General features: G+C 36.9%; 1 pseudogene; it reads right to left on the bottom strand.

The window, feature by feature from the left end:
- Window positions 1–8,048: 8,048 nt before the first annotated feature.
- Window positions 8,049–8,637, bottom strand: LOC101600659 (annotated as a pseudogene).
- Between the last annotated feature and the right edge of the window lie 263 nt (window positions 8,638–8,900).

Below are 8,900 nucleotides of genomic sequence, written 5' to 3'. Positions count from 1 at the left end.
GTTTTCAATCTGCTGACAAAGACAAAGTTTTAGCTCCTCAGCAATGAACTCTTACAGTAATTCTGTGAATCAGTTCAACTTTTACTTCTTTTCTACCACAATGAGACTGCATATATGTGTGAACAAAGAAAATCAAGAAAAAATACTCTTACCCAACAATGATGATATGACATTTTGATATTATGATATTTGGACTTAACACCCACACAATATGATTGTCCACTATGTTGCATAAAATTAAAATCAGTTGTAATCTCATCTTTTCTTCTTATGTTATAAGTTCTTTGCAAATCATTTAAAACATTGCCACTAATTCTTAATACCAACTAGCAGTTAAAGAAGCATATAGAGATGACCCCTAAGTCCTTGTACACTGTAGGTATTATTTTGTGAAATTAAAATTATCTCTGGAACTGAAGTTTGTAAAGAAATAAATGCTAACACACTTCCCATCACACAATTCTGTACCTTTTAACAGTAACCCATTCTTACCAGTATAGAATGACTTGACTAGTCATGTAGCATCAGGTTTTAATTGTACATAAATGTGTTTTGTTTTGACTGAAAACACAATATGATTTGTATAAGATACCCAATAACATACACTTGATGCAGTTATTTTTCAAGTAAGTATTATTTTCAAGTATCTCATTGGCTTAAATGACACTTTCAGATGAATTTGGCAATCTGTATTATCATTAATTCCTGATTAATATGATTGTATTAGTCAGTGTTCTCTAGAGGCACAGAACTGAATTATATTATGAAGAAATTTATTGAATTAGCTTACAGCAGTCTAATAGCAGTTGCAGTTTGAGAATCAAGAAAGCTGGTAGCTGCTCATTCCATGTGGCCTAATGCCTCAGCAATCCCAATAGAGCACTGAAGGCCTGTCAGCTTCCTGAGGAGTCACTGGTCATCAGTCCGTGCAGTCCTCAGTCCACTCTGGAAGGCAGCAAATATCTCTGGCAGCCAAGTGGAAGGAAGAGGCTCTGTCCATCCAGAACTTCCTTATATAAATTTCCCCTCTGAGAAGGGTGGCCCACTCTGGGGGAAAGGCTCACCATGGGGAAGGATTTCCTCTTTCAGTTGATCCTTCCTGGACACAACTTCAGAGATCCATTCAAAAGGAATGTCTGTGGATTACTTAACAGGTCAAGTCGTCAACAACTTACACATAACAATGATTATCATTAATGTTACTATATAGAATGTTACTATAGTTGGTTTACCTGCAAATTAATTTAATTTCAATAACAGAATACATTTTTATATTTCTCTAAACTAATTCATGTACTTAGAAATATCAATCTTACTAAAATAAGTACTTATATGATAGCTAATTTTGTGTTTATTGAATGCTTGCTGATAAATATTAGAAATTTTCCCTTATTGCTCAGCATGTCCATATTTCTTGAGCATATCAAGTTTTCTGCATTATTAATTTATACAATGTTGTTTTTAAAATATATTTATTTAGTTAGTTATGAGAGAGAGAGAGAATGAATGAATGACAGAATGGGTGCACCAGGGCCTCCAGCCACTGCAAATGAACTCCACATGCATGCACTACTTTGTACATCTGGCTTACATGGATACTGGGGAATCAAACCATGGTCTTCAGCTTTGCAGGCAAGCACCTTAATCTCTGAGCCATTTTTTTCCAGCCCCAAAGTTGTTTTCATATGTTATGAACATTAAGAATTTTCCATGATGCATGCACATACCTTCACAGTTTAAAAACACAATGTAGGAATCTTTCTATCCATTAATAAAAATGCTGTCTATTCCATAGGAAATGATCTTCTACCCAAGATCATGCAAGCAATTTTAACTTAAGTTAATGGGCTTAAAAAAGTATGAAAGTAAGATGCGGATTAATGTGGATCAGGAGTGTTAATGGGAGGATGAAGGGAAACATAGTAAGTTGGGGAATAACATGAATATACTCTAAAACATGTATGTTAATGTCAAAATAAATGCACCATCACCAAAACATACAATGCTAGAAAAGCTAGCACTCTATTGTATAAAGTAACATATAGTTGCCCTCCTATAGACATTAAGAAGCACCCCAAGTCCAGCCTTTGAAAGGTGGTAATCCTGGCTGTAGTATATATCTTCATTAAGGCTGGATTCTGGTCTCAGAGAGAAACTTGTAAATCTCAGAGGGAATCATTTTGGAGATAACTGGCTCTGTTTTTCTGCATTTCTGTCCTTCCCAACTACCTCCTTGTCCTCAAGAAGACATGGGGGAATGCTCCTTTCTGAGGACCCAGCTGCTTTTTAACCTATTCTCTTCCTTAAGTAATTTGGGAGCCCTAATTGTTGTCAACCTTAAATGTCATACTCTTTGACACAACTCTCTAAGAGTTCTCACAGCTTCTTTCATATTTGATGGACATGCATGCATTCCAAGATAGACTCCTCTGATGTTCCATTAGAAAAATGGTTTCAACTGGAAACTTTACAATCTCTCCCTCAAGTTCATTATAGATATTGATTTTCATTTCTTTGAGTATTTATTTTACATTTTATTTGTACTTTTGAGGATGTCTCTCATGGTACCTCAGGCTGGACTCAAACTTGCTGTATAGTGAGATATGGACTTGAGTTTGGATCTTCCTACCTCCCCACTGCTGTAATTACAGGTATGACTACAGTTTCAGTTTTTTGTCAGGTTGTGTATCAAAGCCATATCTTTGTGCAAGCCAGACAAACACTTACTAATGGAGCTATAGCCTCAGAAGTTACTGAATGAACTTCATATTACAGACAGAGCCAGTTGTTGCCTGCTTCTGCTGTGCAATGGTGTATGGCTTAGCTTCAGCAATATTCTTGCCAAAATTAAATATGGATTTAATAAAGATATTATATGTGACTTCTGGTTTACAGGAGATACAAGGGGCTGAGGGAAGAATTAAGTGTGGTTCATGAATCAAATAGTTAATCAGGGATGTTTTCAGAGTAAGTACTATAAGCAGCAACCTGATTTTTAAAGTCTTATATTACTTAAAATAATATCACACACACACATATATATCTATATATACATATATAGATATACATATATATACACTCTGACATCATAGATATGTATATATATATGTTAGTAATATCATAGCCAGTTTTATAAAATTCTTACACTTATTTTCTTCTTTTAGTGGTTCTGGGGATTAAACCTACTGCCTTACACATGTGAAGCAGGTATCCCACCACTCATCTGCTGCAGATAGATCTTTACTTATTATTTTGAAAATGTTTGTCATTAACTTCTCCCCAGTGGGCTTAAATTCAGTCTACAATTCAGGCAGGCCTTGTACTTTTTAATCTCTTTCATCTGCCTCCCTAATAGATGAATGGCAGCCTGAAGCCTCCAGGCTCTGCTTATCTCTGCTAAATCAGTAAACTATTGTTCAAGCAAGAGGGCTTGAGTTGTGATCTTCCACACCCTTGTAAATGCTGAGTCAGATGGTATGCATCTCTAATCTCAGCCCTGGGGAAGAAGAGACAGGAAATTTCTGGACTACATTGGCTAACTTGTCTAGCCAAATCAGTGAGCTCTATGTTCAGTGAGAGATACTGCCTGTAAAAAAAATGTTGAGGGATCTGGATAGATGAATGAATAGTTAAGGTGCTTGCCTGCAAAGGTTAATACCCTGGGTTTATTTTCCCAGTACCCACATAGAGCACAATGGAGTTTGCAACAGTTGAAGACCCTGGTGCACACATTCTCTGTGTGTCTTCCCTGTGCACCTCTCCCTCTGCTTGCAAGTAAATATAAATATTTTTAAAATAACAATGTACAGAGCTATTGAGATGACATCCAATGTTAACATCTGGCCTCCACATGCATATGAACATGCACATACATGTGCACCCATGTACACTCAATCACATACACATCACACAGCAACTCCAAAAAAGACATCTATTTTATCAAGCATGGAATTATTCTGGATTAATTTACAGGTTTCTTATCGTTCCTACGATGTGGAAGAATGGAACAAATGGAGACAATTTAGAAGGTCAAGGTTATGAAGAGAAAGACTGAATGCACTAGCTCTGACAATTGTTAGAGTTGAGTGACGGGAGGAATGAAATTATTGTGCTATTATTTGCATCTTATAGATACTTATGGACATTTTATAATAAATATTTAAAAATAAATGATTGTGAAATCCCAGCTACTTGGCATATAATAGCCATAAAAATTATTCATCATATAATAAAAACTCTTCATTTCAAGCTTATGTATAAAAATGTTTCACATAGATTCACAGCTTGAATGTCAAAGGTAAAGTATGAGAACACACTGAGTAAAGATTTTGCTATGTGCATATAGAGAGCATTCTAAAACAACCAAGCAGTTTACACTTAACACAACAATAATGAATGTAAACATTTACTTAGAGGGCTTAATTTAAATTTAAATTTAAATTTAAGTTAAATTTAGAAGAATTATATGATGTCTATAAAGAATAATGTAAAAGTCCTTGTAGATTATTTTAAAGTATAAAATAAGTCCATGATAATACAGGCACACTTGTATTTCCAATACTGGCAGTCCTTCAACTGAATCAGGAGGATCTGCAGTTTAAGACCTTTCTTGGTTCCATAGCAAGAGTTTATCTCAAAAATAAGTGTCAGGCTAGGTGTGGTGGTGCATGCCTTTAATTTCAGTATTTGGAAGGTAGAGGTAGGAAGATCACCATGAGTTCTTGAGTTCAAGACCACCCTGAGACTATATAGTCAACCTGGGTTATAGCGAGACTCTACCTTAAAAACATTATATATATGTGTGTCAGTTAGCAAAAAGTGAGTAAGTATAGAAGACAATGAAAAAATAGGATATCATATGGTGCTGTCAATAGTGTTTGTGTGTACATTACAATTATATCCTGTTAACATACAGAGGAAGAATTTGAACAGAATAGTTTATAACACTAGACATTGAAAACATCATTGGTGAACCCATAGATGTACAGAAATGGAGTACAGGAATGTATCTGACTTATTTTTTTTCAAATTTTTATTAACAACTTCCATGATTATAAAAAATATCCCACGGTAATACCCTCCCTCCCCCACTTTCCCTTTTGAAACTCCATTGTCCATCATATCCCCTCCCCATCTCAATCAGTGTCTCTTTTACTTTGATGTCATGATCTTTTCCTCCTCTTATGATGGCCTTGTGTAGGTAGTGTCAGGAACTGTGAGGTCATAGATATCCAGGCCATTTTGTGTCTGGGGGGAGCATGTTGTAAGGAGTCCTACCCTTCCTTTGGCTCTTACATTTTTTCTGCCACCTCTACCACATTAGACCTTGAGCCTTAGAAGGTGTGATAGAGATATTAAAGTACTGAGCACTCCAATCACTTCTTTCCAGCACCGTGATACCTTCTGAGTGGTCCCAAGGTCACTGTCATCTGAAAAGAGAAGGTTCTCTACCAAAATTGAGAGTAGCATTAATATATGGGTATGAACATTAAGAGAAGTGCTTACTGGGCTGTTTGATAAGCATAGTATATATACTTATCCAGACATCAGCAGATGTTACACACCTAGGGCTCATGACTACCCCTGTTTTAAGTTTTCAGTATGAGGGATGTATTCCTTCCCATGGAGTAGGCCTCCAGTCCAATTAGAGGGCAGTTGGTTTCCACCATGACAGATGTGCCACTATTGCACCCATTGGCTCATTTGTCCTGGCTGGCCAATTATAAGGCTTGCAGTATCCACTGTTGAGTATCTTCACTGGTGATTTCTCTTTCTCCAATTGAACTGCATGCAGAATGGCTTCTTCCAGCTTTCTGTCAGCTGTTCTACATGGAGGAGGTTATCAGCTCAGTTCCAGCAGGATTTCTCAGTGGCCTTGTAACCCAAGTATGCGGAGTCTTCAGCAATAGGGTCTTACTGTCTATTCCTGGTGGGAAACCAAGGGCCTCGGCAATGGCCTATAATGTTTTGGGAGCATCATGAACCTCCCTGGCCAAAAAGTCACTGGAGGTATCCCATCCCTGGCACTGAAAATTTTCTAGCAACAATCTATGGCTCCTGAGTGTTCTATTGCCCCCCAAAATAGGATTCCATATGATTTATTTATATCCTCTTAGATTTGATTAGCCCTCCCTCCACCTTTCCATACTCAATCTCTTCCCCTGGCCCCACTTTGGGCCTTTACACCCTCATTAATCCATTCTTCTACACACACACACACACACACACACACACACACACACACACACAATACCATCCTATTAAGTAACCCCTCCCTTCCTTTCTCTTCCCTTTATATTTATTTTCTAGTTTGCTGGCCTTTGCTATCTGACTTAATTGATAAGAGCAAGAATATAGTAAGGAATAAACTGAACAGCCAAAAGTCCAGGTAACAATCTCTATTACTAAAATAAGCACAGATGAATTAATGCAAAACAGTGTACAAGCTGAAATGTGGCAGCCACTTCACAGCCAGGTCCCAAGCTCTGGGGTCGTTTCAGCATGCAAAGACATTTCTATTACACTGAATTTATCCTGGACTAAATCAGACTCCTTCAGTTTGTATTACAAGGAGTTTCACTTGACAATGTTTTTGAAAGACTGTCAGCATGTTAGTGAAGTTTATGTATTGCATTTTTTTTTTATGGAAAGCAACATAACAAAGTTTTCCCAACACATCAAAGATTTGAATTCTGTTTCCATTTGAAGTTCAGATCTTTTTCTATGTTGATGTTGAATAATCCCACCCTTGAAGTCACCTAGCTAAAAGCCTTCATTTGAACATAACTCATTTTTCAGGGCGCACTAGTCAATATATGATCATGACTGAAATCTTCAGGAAATTAGTAGAACTATACATAGCATTATGGCTCCCCATTTCAATCTCTAGTTCCACTGGCATCTCCAGGCACTTTCAGAAGAATCACTATAGCTGAGACAATTTACAGTTGAAACAGAAATTGTACATATTACAACACTATTGTCTAAGAAGATAGCCATGGTAATATGTCTGTTAAGTTCCCATGTTACTCATATTGGTTTGGAATTTTTTTTTCACAAGCACAATTAACTATATGGAATTAACATATGGAAGTATAACACTGAGCCCATATTCTTATACACAACTATCAGATCAATCAAAAATAATATAAACAGAGATTAAAAAAAATCACAATTATCTTACAAGCAGCATACGAAATATCAAACAAATACAAGTATCAAAAGTTAGAAAGCATTTAAAATACCACGACCACTTCAATATCACAGTGAAAGTCACTTGCATTGTATGTGCTATTCACTGTCTATTGAAGAACTTTAGCCAGAAATAAATGTGACATTTTAGCTGTGTTCTAAAAAACTGAATCGTACAGGGGTTGAACATAGCAAAACTAAACAAAAAAAAAAAGAAAACAAAAAAAAACACTGAACTCTATAAATACTGAACTGTCCTAAGAAGGAAAAAATGAATGTTTAGTTCACAGCAGGAACAAGGTAAAAATGAAAAAAAACTGAACTTTAAATCTGGTAGTGATAGCAATTTTTGTTCACACTTGAAAGGTTTCATAGAATGACACCAAGTTGTGAGGATCAGGGTAAAAGAAGAATGTTGTTCTTTTTTTGTTGTTTGTTTTGTTCTTTTTTTTTTAAACGGTTTGTAGCTGTATATTTTAAAGTGTACATTTAACACAATGAATAAACATTGATATATTGAAGCCTAGTTAATAGTAGTGTAACAATATGTATCATTTTGATGATTACATTACTTTAAATAACAAAGTACACTGAAAAAACAACGCCAATAAAATTCTTGGTCATAATAATAACAAATACAATATATAAATTGAAAATATGATTATTTAAAATTTGAAAATGAAAATGAACTCATTTGGGTAGAGTCACACGTTAACATAATCTGAAAGGGAAGGAACTCTGACCCAAATGACAACTTTCAATTAACAGAAGAGAAAAGAAGCACAGCGGACCAGGGAAGCAGGCAGTCTGCCTCTCCAGGTAGAGCGGGTTTATTCCAGCATCCCCCAGCTGACTCGTCACATCACTGGGCACAAAGACGTTCCCTGTGAAGCCGCCCCATCCAGCTTTTCTGCCTCCAAAGATTATCCTTTTAAAAACATCAACAGCAGTCTCATTTTCTTTAGCAGAAGATTCCAAAAAAGCTGGGTTCCAAGATTTTGCCAGAGCTTTTTCTTCTTAATAGAGGATCACCCTTTCCATGTGCAGCTCTTTCTTATTTCCAACCAGCATAATAGGTGTTTGTACTTTCCCCATCAGGTCCAATAATTTGCCATGGATAACCTTAATAACTTCAAAACTTTTGATTGATATAACAGAATCCACGAGAATATAACCATTAATATCCATGTAATATGTCTGAGGAAAAATAGAATATTCATCTTGCACAGCTGTGTCTACAAGTTGAAGATGATATTCTTGTCCATGTACTGTGATCAACTTTGTGAAAGCGTTTCCTATAGTTGGATCATAGGAATTAACAAATTGGCCTTCAACAAACTGAATCTTCAATGAGGACTTCCCCACAGACCCATAGCCCAGGATAGCGATCTTCCTGGACTTGGACTGGGCATCTAGAAGCTCCTCGCTCAGCCCCGGCCTACCCATGTGCACCTCGGTGGGCGAGCATCACGCAGAGCAGGGAAGAGAGCGCCTCCCGCGCGCTCTCTCTCTGGGTCCAGTTAGCTCTGTCGCTTAACCGACCCCGCTCCTCCCCACACCTGTTTTGTACTTCATTTACACGTTTAAAACATTCTGTGGGCTGGGCAAATGGCTTAGCGGTTAAGGCATTTTCCTGCGAAGTCTAAGGACCCTGGTTCAATTCCCCAGAACCCACGTAAACCAGATGCATAAGAGGACACGAGTCTGGA

This window comes from Jaculus jaculus, chromosome 17 (genome assembly GCF_020740685.1).
Source record: "Jaculus jaculus isolate mJacJac1 chromosome 17, mJacJac1.mat.Y.cur, whole genome shotgun sequence".
NCBI lineage: Eukaryota > Metazoa > Chordata > Mammalia > Rodentia > Dipodidae > Jaculus > Jaculus jaculus.
The sequence above is the reverse complement of the archived record's forward strand: the minus strand, read 5'-3'. Positions and strand labels throughout refer to the sequence as shown.